Genomic DNA, 16,500 nt, shown 5'->3' with positions numbered 1-16,500 from the left:
CGCGTGTCCTGCAGACCTGACCATGACCAACATGTAAATCTTGTCTGCATTAATTGCAATGTGATGCAAAAGTGACTGCTCAGGCACTTGTGACAAGTAATGAGAATTTAAAAATTATTTGTGATTCTTCATTATCTGGGGGGAGGCGTGAGAGTATTCTAAAAAGCTGTTCCAACAATAGCCCCCGCCCTCTCCCACATCTCTAGTTTTGTGAAAAGCAGCTCAGAAGGCAACTTTCTGCACACAGGAGCCCACGAACTGGCCATTGGATCTATCACAGTATGTTGACACCGACTATCTTATCCGGATAGAAATACCATTTATGATTTATATCCCCACCCCTCCACCCCACCCCTCCACCCCACCCCTCACACCCCGCGAAATATTCGAGGGCCTGTTAAATGTCTCTCGAAATTAACTCGGGGATCTACTTCCACCACCTTCAGCCCACTGGCATCCTCTCCCTTCCAGTTCAGATTCATGATACACCTTCACCCAGTTCTTAAGCAACTCTCCAGAAGTACAGTGTTAATGACTCAGCATTGATTTGTAGAGTTTCCACATGCCCACTGGACTACTCAACTCAATCCACATATTAATTATGCCTAACATCCATTAATCCTCTTCTCATCTTGCTGGTTTGACATTCCAAATTGCATCACCGGCACTTATCACGTTGAAATCCACATGCCACTTTTCTGCTTAACTCTGCATCCCGCCTCTCTCCTTTTGTAACCCATGACAACGTTAAGCACCATTCAAAACTCTCCAACTTTTATATCATTTGCATGCATTCTGGTACATCCTTCCTCCTCTTCATCTCGATCATTTCTAAAAGCACAATGACCAGGAATTTCAGCACAGATCAGTTCTTCCAATATTATTATCTGCATTCTACAGGCAAGCCAGTTTATTAGACACCCGCATGAGTTTTCATGGATCCCCTGCCTTATGACATTCTGAACTAATCTCTCACAGAGGACCATGTCAAATGCTTTATTAAAACCATATAGACCACATCAACAAGCATATCATTATTAATTTGGTTTGTTATCTTCTCAAATGTTATGAGTTTGCATTCACACATACATGTTGACTATCCTTCAGATGCTCACAGATTCTATCCTTAAGAATCTACTCCAAAAGTTGATACACCTCTGATGCAAGACTCTCTGGTCAATTATTCCTAGAATTCTCAATATTCATTAAAAAAAGAACGAGGAGTCTTCCATTGCCATTCTCCAATCTTCTGGCACTTCTCCCGTTCGCAAAGATAACAAAAAGATCATAGCCACGTCTTAAGGTATCTCCACCTCACAAACCGCAACTTGAGGTAGATCACGTCCAGCCCCAGGTCGTTCTCATTCACATTGCTTTTACAAGATCCAAAACTTCCCCTTCCTTAATAAGAACATAATTCAGCACACGTCCTTGTTCTATTCATTATGCACGATGATCAAGTTTTTATCACTTGTGAATAATTAAGCAATGTATTCATTTAGGACCGTCCTAACTTCCTCTACAATTAGGCACGTTTCCTTCTTTATAATTTAGCAGCCCCACAATCTCAGTCACACAATATTTAAATGAAACCACCATCAGCTCCATGTACACAGTATCAGGCCTTCATGAAGATGACAGATGTCCCAATGTGTGATTTTACACAGCAGGACTGCTGGAACACCACTCCATGATCCCCAGCTAAAATCATATAATTTGGTAGAATTGATCTCGGTTACATCTAGTTCAATGCAAGAATTGTTGTGGAAAAAGTGGATTGGCATGTGAAATTTTGACAGTGTTACTATTAGAATGTAGTTTGTTCTTCAATGAAAATCATGTAGTTTTCCCAGCAGAGAGAGTAAAATGGGCTTTTCAAAGAGAGAGCGAGATAGAGAGAGAGAATTCTGTTCAACTATTCAGCAGTAGGAGCTGGGAGTGGAACATGACAAGCTGGCAAGCTTATAGAAACCCCCATTTTGAAGACGGTTGTGAGTTCTTAGTTCTTAGCTCAGTCTAATCCAAGCTTTATTTGCAAATAAAAAAAGGAGATGTTACATTTCAAATAAGGGAAACAAAATGAACTCTGTTGTGATTTGAATGAATGATGTTATCAACCCATTAGGGTTATCAACCCTTTAGGGGCACGTTTCTTCAGCAAGACACTGAAGTGGCTCAGAGGAAGGAGTCAGTTGGTGTCTCACGAGAAACAAATCTCTCTGAAAAATGTCAACTAATGACGTTTTCAACAGCAAAGCCTGGTGAAATTCATAAATGTTCAATTCTGTGCACAGTATAAGAATTCATTGGAAACAGTGAACTTGGAGGAATGAGAAGTGAGATTGGACGGTGAATCAAAGAACCTTTCTGAACTTGTACACACATTATATACCAATCTGTTAAAATTAGAAGATGGCTAATTTGGGATAAGTTATTTTAAATAGTAATAAGAAAAATTTGATACTGTTTTCATGTTTAAATACAATTAAAAGCAACTTTTGTTTAAGTGACCATTTGTCTTGGTAAATTTATATTGCTGCTGTGATGTGAATTCCTCTGGCACATAACCATATTGTTAACAAGATGGTGGTCAGATCAAGTCGAGACCCTGCGTCTGGTCTCTGCAGCTGATACCAACCCCTCATAGTATCTCAAACAGCCCGATTTTTGCAGGTGGTATTATACCATAATTATCCACTCGTAAATGTCGCGTGAAGAACAAAAAACGCCTTCAATTTAATATATGTCTTAGACAAGAATTAATCTCCATGACCACCTAGTCCCTCAGCATTTCTCCGAGATTCAACATTCAATCTAGTTCAATAAATCAAAATACTGAATTACCTAAGATAAGACTTCATTGGACCAGAGGTTTCAGATGAATTATTTATACATTTAAACCTAATGTTCGAGTATATGGAATGCAACTCCATTTAAAAAACTCTCAAGTTATATAATTTTTTTTATCTCATGGTATAAAACTTTGAATTTCTGTTTGCGGACTCCCTAATGTTAAATTGACACCTGATTTCCAACTAACTGCAATGCATTTGCTTGATATCATCGGAGCTAATTAAACTCCATTGGGTGGAGTTTAACAACTCCCTTGGGTGGAGTTTAACAACTCCCTTGGGTGGAGTTTAACAACTCCCTTGGGTGGAGCCGGATGTTAATCAATCTATTTTTTGCTGGCTGTTTAACCAAATGATATTGAAAGAAATGAAATTTGTAAAATTTATTAAAGATCAAATTGCTATATATTTAGATTTGAATAAGAATACAGTCAAGAGTAATTTTATTGTATGGGATGATTTCAATGCATTTCCATGTCGTCAAATCAAAAGAAAATGAGAAATTTCTGGGAGAGTCTCAGTTGTTGGATAAACAAATAGCACAGTTGCAAAAGGAATTTCAGAGGAATTCTATAGAAGATAATAAGGCTTTTTTGACAAGATTAAAGCTAAAATATAATATATTGCAAACTAACCTATTTGACCATTTGATTGAAAGATCTAAGCAATGTTATTATGAGTTAGGAGACAGAGCACATAAAGTCTTGGCATGGCACTTGAAAACTGTACAAGATTCAAGGATTATTAATGCTGTGAGGAAGGATAATTCAGTTGCTTTAAAACCTCTGGAAATTAATGACCAATTTTGTCATTTTATCAGAAGTTAAATGCTTGTGAGGGAGTGTGAGACGATGGTTCTATTGAAGAATTTTTGCCAGAGGAGGAGGATGTGAGGAAGATGTATTCTCCTTTTACAGATTTAGAAATAAAGGATGTTATTCAACAAATGCCTAATGGGAAGTCACCAGGATATGATGGATGTTCTTAATCACGTAACTCAGGAAAAAGCTTTACCAGACTCATGTTTGAGTGCAATAATAAATGTTATACCAAAAAGAAAGACTGAGAGCCTTTGAAGGTTTCTTCTTATCTCCCAATTTCTTTATTAAAATAAATGTATTTATTATTTAATATTTATTTTAAAATATTTATTTAATGTGGATTATAAAACAATAGTGAAATTATTAGCAAATAGTTTAAGAAAGTATTTACCTCAATTAGTACATTCTGACCAGCCTCGTTTTATTAAAGATAGGTATGCTATGGATAATATTCTTTGAGTGGTTTCATTAATTAATGATTCACGTCAGCAACCCAACTTACCAATGGTAGTGTCAGTAGTTGCTGAAAAAGCTTTTGATAGGGTCAAATGGAACTCATCAAGGTTGTTCTTTGTCGCCAGCACTTTATGCATTGGACATTGAACTGTTAGCTCTGGATATCAGGCAGAATGAGAATATTACAGGTATAAGGATTGGACAGGATGAATATAAGATTAATTTATTTTCTGATGATTTTTGGATATATTTAAATAATCCAAAACAATATTTAAATTATTTTCAAAATTGTTTTGAATTATACGGTAAATTTTCTAGACATTAAGTGAATTGGGAGAAAAGGTACCAATTTGTGAAGGAAATTATGATCAATTACGATCAATCTAGGCAAATTGGTAAACTTTGATGGACTGATAAAATTGAGTAATTAGGGATTATGATAGATGTAAATTTGCAATCATTCTATAATTTATATTATGTTCCATTAATGAGAAACATTAAAGTGCATTTGATTAAATGGAAAGATTTACCTTTATCTTTAATAGGTCGCTAAATTGTATAAAGGTGGGTATTTTTACACAAATTCAATTTTGTTTAATTCCTGAATAAAGTTTATGGTATAGAAATCCGCCACTTCTGAAACAAGTATTCTTAAATACTTAATCACATTGCTAGACCATATGAACTATATATCTAATTTACATTGTGAATAATCACCTTGTACTAATTCCATATCTTCAGTTTTATCCCAATTTATTTTACAACCAGAAACTTTTTCATAATCTATCAGTTGCTTTAAAAGTCCAGATAATGAGAGTTGTGTCTGAGCCAAACATACAAAGACATCATCTGCTCAGTTGATTTATCATAAACACTTTTAACTGTTCATCAATACAAATAGATTGTTCAAGAAGTTCTATATTCAGTGCAAACAGAGTAGATATTGGCCACGTCTGAAACAAGGATAAATGACGAACTTGCCTACTTGACCTATTGAACTTAAATGATTTAGATATTTGCCTATTAGCTAATACTTTAGCTTGAGAACTTCTATAAAGTGCTTTAATCCAATTTACAAAATTAAATCCAACACAAAATTTACCTAAAACTTTAAATAAATAATCTTTTCGAATATATAAAAAGCATTTTATGTCACCTAATGCAACTTTAGTCGACTCTTTGTGCCTTAAACAATAATCTTACTATATCCTTAGATGTTTGTCTTGCTTTTAAGAAAACTGTTGATCAATATGTATTACATCTCAAACGGAATATTTATTCTATTTGCCGAGATCTTCGCTATAACTTTATGAACAATGTTATACAATAAAATTGGTCGACATTAAGGTGATCTTAAAGGATATCTGACTTTTTTAGGAATAACCATAATTCTCGCCGTTGAAAAGGTTTCTGGAAGAGGGTAGGAACTCGACGGAGAAACACCAATGGGCGAGTCGGTTTGCGGAGACGTTGGCACTGAGCTACAATACTAGCATAAATGAAGTAATTATTAAGTCCTTAATTCCTTAACAAACTTCCACAGGAAATCCATGCTCTCGTGGAGACGTATTATTCTGTAAACATTTAAGTGCTTCCTTAACTTCTTGTTCACTAAATGGTCTATCCAAATTATCTTTATCTTGGTCATTCAGAAAGTTGCATTAAATTTTGAAAAGTGGCGGCTAAAATCCATGTTTTGTCCAGATAACTGCCGGAAGAAATCACCTCTTTCAATTTCAGGTGCAACCCCGAACACAGCCACAATCGGGTAGTAAATCATAATTGTCTGTAACATTGGAGGCAACGAAGAAAATGAATAGACAGTGAGTGGAGCTCTCATCTTGACGATGATGGGGAGTCTGAAAGGGACAGCTCTGTGTAAGAAAGTAACAGAGAGCGGCGAGATGTACAGCCTTCACCTATCCCAGGATCATCAATAAACGGTAATTGATGTTACCTCCAGAGAAATGAGCGTCGCATAAACACAGCTAACATTCTTGTTTGTGCCTAACGATGCAGATGCAGGAATTTAAATGAACCTTTAGGAATAACAAACGGCGGTACAGTCAGCAGAGAGAGAGCACAGCGCCACCCGTTGCCCAATACGTGACGCCCCTTTGTGCTTCACCCTCGTCCGACCCACCATGTTCATCATTCCTTCCAATTTCAGCATCTAAAGTGTTGATTATCTGAATGAAAATGTTTTGATAATCCGTGAACATTCCATGAGGAGACAGTGGAAGGGAAATGCCAACCTCCACGGATTCGCTTCTGCACGAAAGCAAAGGTCACAGATTTCCGTCAGGTTTCTGCAGTCGGACGCTAACCTCTCAGTCAGCAGTAGCGCAGGATCGTTTATTTTTGAAAGTTTGATCATTATGTTTTAAAATAGTGGAGTTCAGCACAGGATCAGGTACCTCAAACCTCACATCAGCGACGACACAATGAACAGTTGAAACATAGTAACTTGTCCGAGAGGTTTTCCCATCCGCGTGTCCTGCAGACCTGACCAGGACCAATATATAATTCTTGTCTGCATTAACTGCAGTTTGATACATAAGTGACTGCGAAGGCGCTTATGATAAATAGCGAGAATTTAAAAATATTTGTGATTCTTCATTATCTGGGGTAGGCGGGAGAGTCTCCTGAACAACTGTTCCAACAACAGCCCCGTCCTCTCTCACACACACATCTCTACGTTTGTTACATGCAGCTCAGAAGGACACATTCTGCACAAAGGAGCTCAAGAACTGGCCAATGGATCCACTACATTATGTTGACATCGACTATGATATCCAGTGAGAAATACCAAATCTCTCCTCATGATTTATATCCCCATCCCACCACGCTCCCACGCCGCACATTCACGGGCCTCTTAAATGTCTCTGGAAATTCACTCGTGGATCTTCTTCCACCACCTACAGCACACAGGCATCCTCTCGACTCCCAGTTCAGATTCGTGATACCCATTCATCCAGTTCTTGAGCAACTCTCCAGCAGTCCCTTGTGAATATCTCACACGAAGTCGTCATCAGCCTGTGGCCTCCATCGGTTCCTTACCTTGTCTCACCAAGTCCGCTGAATGTGCGTTTCTTCAGCTGCAGAACCCTCCATCGGCCCAGTGTCGTGGTCACCACCCAATGGGTCATCAACTCAATTCTCAGTATCAAACGTGTGTTGTTCTCCCAATTTTTTGGTGTCCTGTGATATTCCACGGCTTCCCTGTAGCCAGCTCCACCTCGTGGCTGCTGACCAACATATGTGTCACAAAAAAAACATAAAACAATACACATAAAGCTTTCTTTATTATGGCGACACAAACATTTATTCATAAACGCCCAGGACAGATGAAGATATATCCATCTCCCCACATGATTAGATAGTGATATGCGAATATAGTATGTCTAAGAATGTGAATGTGCGATACTGATTAATGCATTAGAAATTTTTTCATCAATTATATTTAACCGCGGTGAAGAAAGTTTAACATATCACTTCATATTTTTGTTTTAAATGTCATATGGAATTAGGAACTTTCTTACAGTCGGTTGGTAATGTGATACGGTTTAACAGTTTTTGGATAATATTAAAGAATTTTAGGAAGTTATATTTAAATTTGAAATTCCATTTTAAACAATAATATTTTATTGGATAATATAAAACATTATGCTTAGAGTTAAAGTTAAGCAATTTTCAAATTGCTAGGAAACGTCTTGCAGTTACATGGAAGAATGATATTGAATTGAATATTCACCGTCGGCATGCAGAGAAGAAGTCATGTATTCCGTTAGAGAAGATAACAAAGAATCTAAAAATAATTTTCTATTTGTTAAAGTTTAGAGCCCATACATTGATGAACGTGTTTAAATTGTTAAATTATTTCCAATGAAGGGATAGGATTTTGGCCAACCGTGACCCATACCTGAATGTATTGGGTTTTTTTATGTTCTCTATTATTGTTTCCATTTTTCTTTATTTTTTGTGACGTTTAATAGTCGGCTGGTTGAGTTTGGATGGATAGCCATGGGAGTGTGGTTTTTGTGGGACAAAATAAATACTGTATTGTTTATTGATGTGTATCATTTATTATTGATTATGAATAATGTTTTCAAAAAATCCACTAAAACATTCCTGCCTCATAACTCTTTATTTTAGAATCATCCATTTGTCTATCCAAGAGAATCCTAAATGACACAGATGATTCATACTCTATCTCGATTCCTGGTAAGTCATACCATTACAAGCAGCCACAAATCTGTGTACAAACCTACTTGTGATGTCGACCTTCAACTTTCCTCCTTACACTTTCTACAAATGTACTCTAGTATTCACAATTCCTGCTCTGTGATAAAGGCATTGATTGTCTATCCGGTCTGTGCTTCTCAGACTTTTTTAGCCCTCTAGTAAGTCTGGTCTCATTCTTCCTTGCTAAACAAATTTAAAAATTTCAGTTCTGATAACCTTGCGTCATAAGACTTATTTTTCAAACAATGCAACATGCTGTCAAATCTTCCCTGCCCCCTCCTTTTGCTTTCACACCATTCATATAATGAGATGACCAGATGGAACACAATACCCCGGGTGAACTCAGCATACATTTGTCGAGTTGCCACATGCCAACTGGACAATTGAACTCAATGCCCATATTAATGAAGCCCAACATCCTTTAATCCTCTTTTCCTCCTTCTGGTTTGACTTTCCAAATTGCATCACCGCACATTTATCACATTGAAATCTACATGCTACTTTTCTGCTCAACTTTGCATCCTTGTCTTGGGTAAACTTGTACCTCTCACTTTGTTCGTTTTAGATTGGTCACAGTGTTTGAGCTACCGAAAAAAATAGACACACAAACACCGAGAGCAGTTCAGATTATACAAATGTTTATTACAAATTCAAAAGCTGATTTCACACTACGATATGCAAGCCCTTCCCGACTATATTTATCAAGGCTTGGACTGGTCCCAACTGCCGAAGCGAGGCAACGACTGCACACTTGTAGTAGGTTGTCAAGGCACTGGTAGAAGCTTGTCCACCTCCCCTGACCAGGACGTTGGCTGGACTCCAGAAGTTCTTCTTCTTGCTGAGAGATGTTGCCACCACTCGGAGAGTCTCAAACTTCAGCAGCGGGACCATGACTTATATTACTCCAAAAACTGCTTACCCAAGCATCTATTCCTAGCACAGCAAGAAAGATAAGCAAGCAAGCTAGCATGCTAGGCTTCTAACGAATAACACAATTTTCAGCTTATCACTTTGAACACAATGGTTTATTTTGTATCGAGGCTAGGCCTCTGACAGTCTGTGACCAAAACAAGCTGGAAGATTCAACGTTCTCGGTACACAGATGTCCTTTCTTCAGATAACAGCATCTCTGGCCCCTCGGTGGAATTTTGCTTATGTCTGCTGATTCTAAAAACAATTAGGTTCTCAGCCTTGCAGAACCCAAAGCTGCAATTTTAAAATAAACAGGTTCTCAGCCCTCCAGAACCAAGAGCTGAAAATTAAGAAAAAACAGGTTAAAAAATAGGTTAGAATCTTCCATTACATTCCACCCCTTGGTCACAGACTGTCAGACACGAGACTTGACAAGTATTTCAGTACAAAAAGAGCTTAAAAGAGAAATCAAAACTACAACAATCACAAAAACAAGCAATAAAGCAAGCAACCAACAGAGAATAGCGTGGCCTAAACCCCTACATGTACCAGCTAACCATGAAAAAGGATTCCAACCAAGGCTCAAACTATCCTTGTTGGCCACAATACCCAGACGCTGGAGCTCACGAACAGAATTCAAAACATGCTGAATAATAGCAGAAATATTAGTGGTTCCATTAGGAATATACGAGCAACATTCACAACCGACAATGGCACATGTGCCACCCTGTTTTGCTAACAGAAAATCCAAGGCCATACGATTCTGTAAAGCAACTGTCCTCACGGCAGAGAGTTCATCATTAAGGTCACTAAGGCCCTGATTGACAAACAAAAGGGCAAAGGATGTCTCATTGGCAACAGATCATATAATTTGTGAACCTCCAGGGAAATGCGAATATCACCATAACCTGGCATCAAGGCGCCAAGGAAAATCTCGGAACCTGAAAGGTGACGTCTATGCTGAAGGACAGGGGACTTATGCATAAGCGAGGGATGGTCCTGTAAATGGGAAATATGGTGTAGGTAGGGGATGACATATGCTAAATAGCAGCAACCACCGCAGGTAAGGGGTAGCCAGGCATAGGCACGAGACCACAGACCCAATAAGTCCCATTCACAAGGGGCTTGGAAATAAAAAGGGAATATGTCAGACAATCACTGAATCCCAGTGAATCAGCAGGTTTGGCAGGGAATTTACAAAAACAGACAGAGCCCTTCACATATTGGGAAACAATAAAATAGGGGGGTGTGATATTATGAGAGGAGGTAGAATGATGCCATCCTCGGAAAATACCCAAAATATCACACAGATTAAAGAAACGAGCCTCCTCAGGATGTAAACTCTGCCTTTGGAGGGGTCAGAATATTTCCAGGCAGCAACTTCCTTTCGGGTGAAAGGAATGGGAATCATGGGAATGCCTGTACCAGCATGCAAAGGGCCTATAGTACAAACCCAACAATCAGAAACATTTAATCGGTGAGCGCATGCATAGGAAACATGGAGAAAGGAATTGTCGGACAAATCTGAAGGAATGTTTGATAACGAGGCAGACCAGCAATCCTCCACAGAACTGGAATCTTTCCGCCACTTAGCAACAGGTGGAGCAGAGTTATTACAAGATACAAAGCGAGTACAAAAATGACCATCACAGAAGTAGGGGGAAACCTCTTCAGTTGGTCCATCTACAAACAAAATATAAGACTGACACTGGCAATAACATATCGATATAAGCTGCACTTGAGGCGGGTGACCGAGGACTTCTTTGATGTAAATCACCAGACAGTGTCTCCCATGGACAACTCCCTTGGAATGTCCTCGTTATTACAAATCCAATTGTTGGCACCAAAGCAGCTGTTAAGCCAGATCACCAGGAGCATAAAACAGAGAACATGGAACAAAGAAGCCTGACTCACGATACTGTAACCGTTCAGTGTTTAAACAGACTAAATCATCCTGTCCCTCAATGGCAACCCACCGAGTGTTACCCTGGGCAGGTGTCACTATTTCTCCTTTTGCAGGAGGGCCACTACTTGGTGGTGCCACCCATACCTTTTGTCTGGCATTTTCTAGTTGAGGAGTGGGGGGGGGGAATGATTGTTTTTCCTCTGGAGTAGGCTGTAGTTCAGAAGCGTGAAGAAGTCAGTGGAAAGGTGTACCTCTTTTTAAAGGGCGATGATTCAAATTGTCGACTGCTTGCTGCAGCACATGACTCCACACCTTCTGGGTTCCCAGTGGTGTTAACAAATGAATTTTTTTCCTTCAGTAAGTCATTCATTCGTTCAACCAACCCAACAGCCTGCGGGTAATAAGGAATATGGTCAACCCATAAGTTACTGTTGTCATTTGCCCAATCACAGATTGCCTTCCCGGAGAAGTGCGAACCATTATCAGACTGAATCTCCTCTGGAAGATCATAACAAGAAATTAAATGATTTAGTCCTTGGATACTGCTAGCTTGGTCAGCCGTCTTCGTGGGAAAAGCAAAAACTAGGCCCGAAAAGGTGTCAAGCATTACTAGGACGTAACGTTTACCCACACATTCTGGCATGGGGACTATGTAATCAATTTGCCAAACCGCAGCTGGGCGAGCACCCCATTTTATTCGGCCATGCGGACCAGGAGGAATGACACGGGACTTCACAAGTTGACATTCTGGGCATGTACGCACGACCATGCGGACATCATCCTGATGGACGGGTAAAGCATGTGTACAGGCCCAAATGGCTGATCTCTTCTCCCCCAAATGACCACTCTGTTCTCTCTCTCTCTCTCTCTCTCTCTCTCTCTCTCTCTCTCTCTCTCTCTCTCTCTCTCTCTCTCTCACTCTCTCTCCCTCTCTCTCTCTCTCTTTCTCTCTCTTTGCAAAACCACATATCTCCCCTTAGAAAAGCAAATTGCAACCAGACAGATTACTGGCACCGGAATCAATTTCTGACTGGGCATCTGTTGCTTTAAAAGCATCAGTGTATTTGATCCACAAAACTTACTTGTGAAGTCTCGAAAAGCATTTTTCAAAGTTTCAGTCTACTCACTCTAAAGCTGAAATCTCTACTTATGTATTGCTCTTTCATTTTAAATCAGATGTCCTTTGTGAAGTGATCTGCAATAAATCTCCACATTCTATCACATTACAAAAACACATTTAGATATAATATATAACAGAATAATGACCATCGATGTGGGCGATTCAGCAAAACATTTCTGGGTTGGCCTTACATTCTTTACACTTTTTAAAATCAATGGATGGTATTCTCTCAAGTAGAAAATTGCAATTTACCTCACCGAGAATTGCCCACACCCATTAAGTTTGATTGCTCCTTCCAGTCTCCTAGTGATGTTACAAATGAATTAAAAGCTCAGTATCCGATTCCGTGTGTGTAAACAGATTCAGTACGCATGCTTGATCAAACAGCACTATGAAATGTAATGGCATGTAAATAGACTTCTCCATCATTTTCATCTTTGTTGAACGTTTATTCTGCCCAGATCCACTGAAGTGTATCCAGTACAGATCCCTGCATAACACTCACAGCCATGGAGCTGTACAAGTATTTCTAATATGTTACTATTGAGGACGCGTTCAATTCTTCAGCTACCAGCTCGTATATCCTCTTGTTGTGTGAATAAGGTACAACTTAAATATATATATAATATATATATATATATATATATATATATATATATATAAATTAATTGCGCAATTAATTTATATAAGCTACCTCATTCAGCTATGCTCCAGGAAATAGAGACCAAAGCTATTAAACCTTTCCCTCTCTGTCAATTCCTAAATCTTTTTAAATCTCTGCACTCTTTCAAACTTATTAAATTCTTTCCTTTTCTTTGGTGACTCCATGTTTTGCGTCACCCCTGAACTTTGCCAATTCAGATAGTCATAATTTTATTTTATGAAAGTTAAGGTACGAAAAGATGCCTTCCTGTCCCCTAAGTTCCATCGATTTCAGGGAATTATATATCTGTATTCGTTGATGTCTCTGTTCTATCACAATCTTCAGGGCTCTGCATTTTACCACGTGCATCTTTCTTTGGTTTATCCAGCCAAAATGCAACAATTCAAATTTGTCTTCATTAAATTTCTTCTGTAATTTTCATCAAATTATTCCACCTGGTACAGACAAAGCCCTGTCGAAGTCTCCAATCCTCTGGCACTTCTCCCGTTCGCAAAGATAACAAAAAGAACATAGCCACGTCTTAAGGTATCTCCACCTCACAAACCGCAACTTGAGGTAGATCATGTCAAGCCCCAGGACGTTCTCAATCACATTGCTTTTACAAGATCCAAAACTTCCCCTTCCTTAATAAGAACATAATTCAGCACACGTCCTTGTTCTATTCATAACGCACTATGATCAAGTTTTTATCACTTGTGAATAATGAAGCAATGTATTCATTTAGGACCGTCCTATCTTCCTCTACAATTAGGCACGTTTCGTTCTTTATAATTTAGCAGCCCCACAACCTCAGTCACACAATATTTAAATGAAACCACCATCAGCTCCATGCACACAGGCCTTCATGAAGTCTGAATGTGTGATTTTACCCAGCAGGACTGCTGGAACACCACTCCATGATCCCCAGCTAAAATTATATAATGTGGTAGAATTGATCTCGGTTACATCTAGTTCAATGCAAGAATTGTTGTGGAAAAAGTAGATTGGCATGTGAAAGTTTGACAGTGTTACTATTAGAATGTAGTTTGTTCTTCAATGAAAATCATGTAGTTTTCCCAGCAGAGAGAGTAAAATGGGCTTTTCAAAGAGAGAGCGAGGTAGAGAGAGAGAATTCTGTTCAACTATTCAGCAGTAGGAGCTGGGAGTGGAACATGAAAAGCTGGCAAGCTTATAGAAACCCCCATTTTGAAGACGGTTGTGAGTTCTTAGTTCTTAGCTCAGTCTAATCCAAGCTTTATTTGCAAATAAAAAAGGAGATGTTACATTTCAAATAAGGGAAACAAAATGAACTCTGTCATGATTTGAATGAATGATGTTACCAACCCATTAGGCTTATCAACCCTTTAGGGGCACGTTTCTTTAGCAAGACACTGAAGTGGCTCAGAGGAAGGAGTCAGTTGGTGTCTCGAGAAACAAATCTCTCTCTGAAAAATGTCAAGAATATTCCTCAGCGGCAACTAATGACGTTTTCAACAGCAAAGCCTGGTGAAATTCATAAATGTTCAATTCTGTGCAGAGTATAAGAATTCATTGGAAACAGTGAACTTGGAGGAATGAGAAGTGAGATTGGACGGTGAATCAAAGAACCTTTCTGAATTTGTACACACATTATATACCAATCTGTTAAAATTAGAAGATGGCTAATTTGGGATAAGTTATCTTAAATATAATAAGATAAATTTGATACAGTTTTCATGTTTAAATACATTAAAAGCAACTTTTGTTTAATTGACCATTTGTCTTGGTAAATTTATATTGCTGCTGTGATGTGGATTCCTCTGGCACATAAACATATTGTTAACAAGATGGTGGTCGGATCAAGTCGAGACCCTGCGTCCGGTCTCTGCAGCTGATACCAACCCCTCATAGTGTCTCAAGCAGCCCGATTTTTGCAGGTGGTATTATACCATAATTATCCACTCGTAAATGTCGCGTGAAGAACAAAAAAAAGCCTTCAATTTAATATATGTCCTAGACAAAAATTAATCTCCATGACCACCTAGTCCCTCAGCATTTCTCCGAGATTCAACATTCAATCTAGTTCAATAAATCAAAATACTGAATTACCTAAGATTTGCTAAATGTTGCCAGGTATGTATCAACCTAACCTGGGGTCTGAATATTAACTTGTCACAAATATGAAGGAGCTGCACGATGATTTCTGCTATATGGGTAAACTACACTCTTCTGTTCCTATCAGCAGAAATCAGTGGGTGAGAATGGACAGCAAAGTTCCATTTATCCAATAAAGTCGCCTTATTGACATAGAAGGTTAAGCATGCACACCGGCGTCTCTCCTTCTTCACATTCATGCCAAATTAGCCATGTCAATTCTGACAGAATAGCGTGATTTATATGTGATATTATATATCATAATAAATATGATTTTGGGAGATAAAGTGTTCCAAGTTCTTTTAGAGTAAATCTCATACAAACACTTTAAAACTGTCTCATTTAAAATACTGGAACTCTGCTAAACCTTGACAGACTGGCTTCGAATTCTTTTCCAAAAAGCTGCGGGGAGAGCACAGAAGACTTTACAAATTGATTGTTATTTTGTAAAGCAAAAGATGAAAGAAATTGGAGGATCAGGTTTGGAGCCACTGTCTGATTGAGTGGAGGTTGCTTTTCGAAGAGAGTCCTGAGGTTTTGCAAGCAGGGAGAGTAAAATAGGCTTTTCTCTGACAGACTGGATTCAGTTCTACAGTTTTCTTACAGTTCAGGAGCAGTAGCTGTGGCTCGAATAGGACAAGCTGGTAAATGTGTGTAAAAAAATAATTGAGGACGGGTTGTGATGTTTCATATTTTAAGTTTTTCTCTGCCAGTTCTGTCTTTTTCTCTGTATCTTCTCTTTCTGCTAATTCCTTTTCAATGATTGTTATCTCTTTTTCCAACTGTTCTACTTCCTGATTATATTCCTTTTTAATTTTAGTCATGTGCCTAATTATTTTACTCTAATAAAAGCCTTCATGGAATCCCATGAAATGAATTATTCTTTTATTGATTCCATATTTATCTCGAAGTATATTTTAGTTTGCTGTTGAATATATCTTTTGAAATCTTTTATTTTTAACAATGTAGGATTTAGTCTCCATCTACATGTCTTTGCTGGCACATCCTCTTATTCAATTGTTAATAAAAGGTGAGAGTGATCAGATAATAATCTTGAGTTATATTCCATTTTTAACTCTGCCTTGGATCTGTGCCAATAACAAAAACATGTCTATTCTTGACTAGGTCTTCTATCTACTTTTTGAGTCGTGTGAATATTGTCCCTCATGTTGGTGTTGCCTCCTTCATATATCGATTAGTTTCATATCCTGCATTGCTGTTAGTGTAAATTTAGTTAATTTATTCCTATTCTTAATTGTCTTCCAGTTTTGTTTCTTACTGGGTCGACGTTGAAGTTGAACTCCCCTCCGAGCAAGATATGTCCCCATGTATCTGCCATTTGTTTGAAGATGCTTTGTTAAAAGCATAGATGTTTAGTAAATTCCAAAATTCAGAAGAAATCTGCAACTTGG

General features: G+C 38.3%; 1 long non-coding RNA gene across 1 annotated transcript; it reads left to right on the top strand.

The window, feature by feature from the left end:
- Window positions 1-6,225: 6,225 nt before the first annotated feature.
- Window positions 6,226-16,500, top strand: LOC138756452 (uncharacterized). The gene is made up of 3 exons (XR_011353077.1): window positions 6,226-6,927; window positions 8,285-8,353; window positions 16,355-16,500. It is a non-coding gene; the product is annotated as an uncharacterized lncRNA (long non-coding RNA).

The sequence above is a fragment of the Narcine bancroftii genome, chromosome 3, assembly GCF_036971445.1.
Source record: "Narcine bancroftii isolate sNarBan1 chromosome 3, sNarBan1.hap1, whole genome shotgun sequence".
NCBI lineage: Eukaryota > Metazoa > Chordata > Chondrichthyes > Torpediniformes > Narcinidae > Narcine > Narcine bancroftii.
Note: the sequence above shows the minus strand (reverse complement) of the source record. Positions and strands in the feature narration are given on the sequence as shown.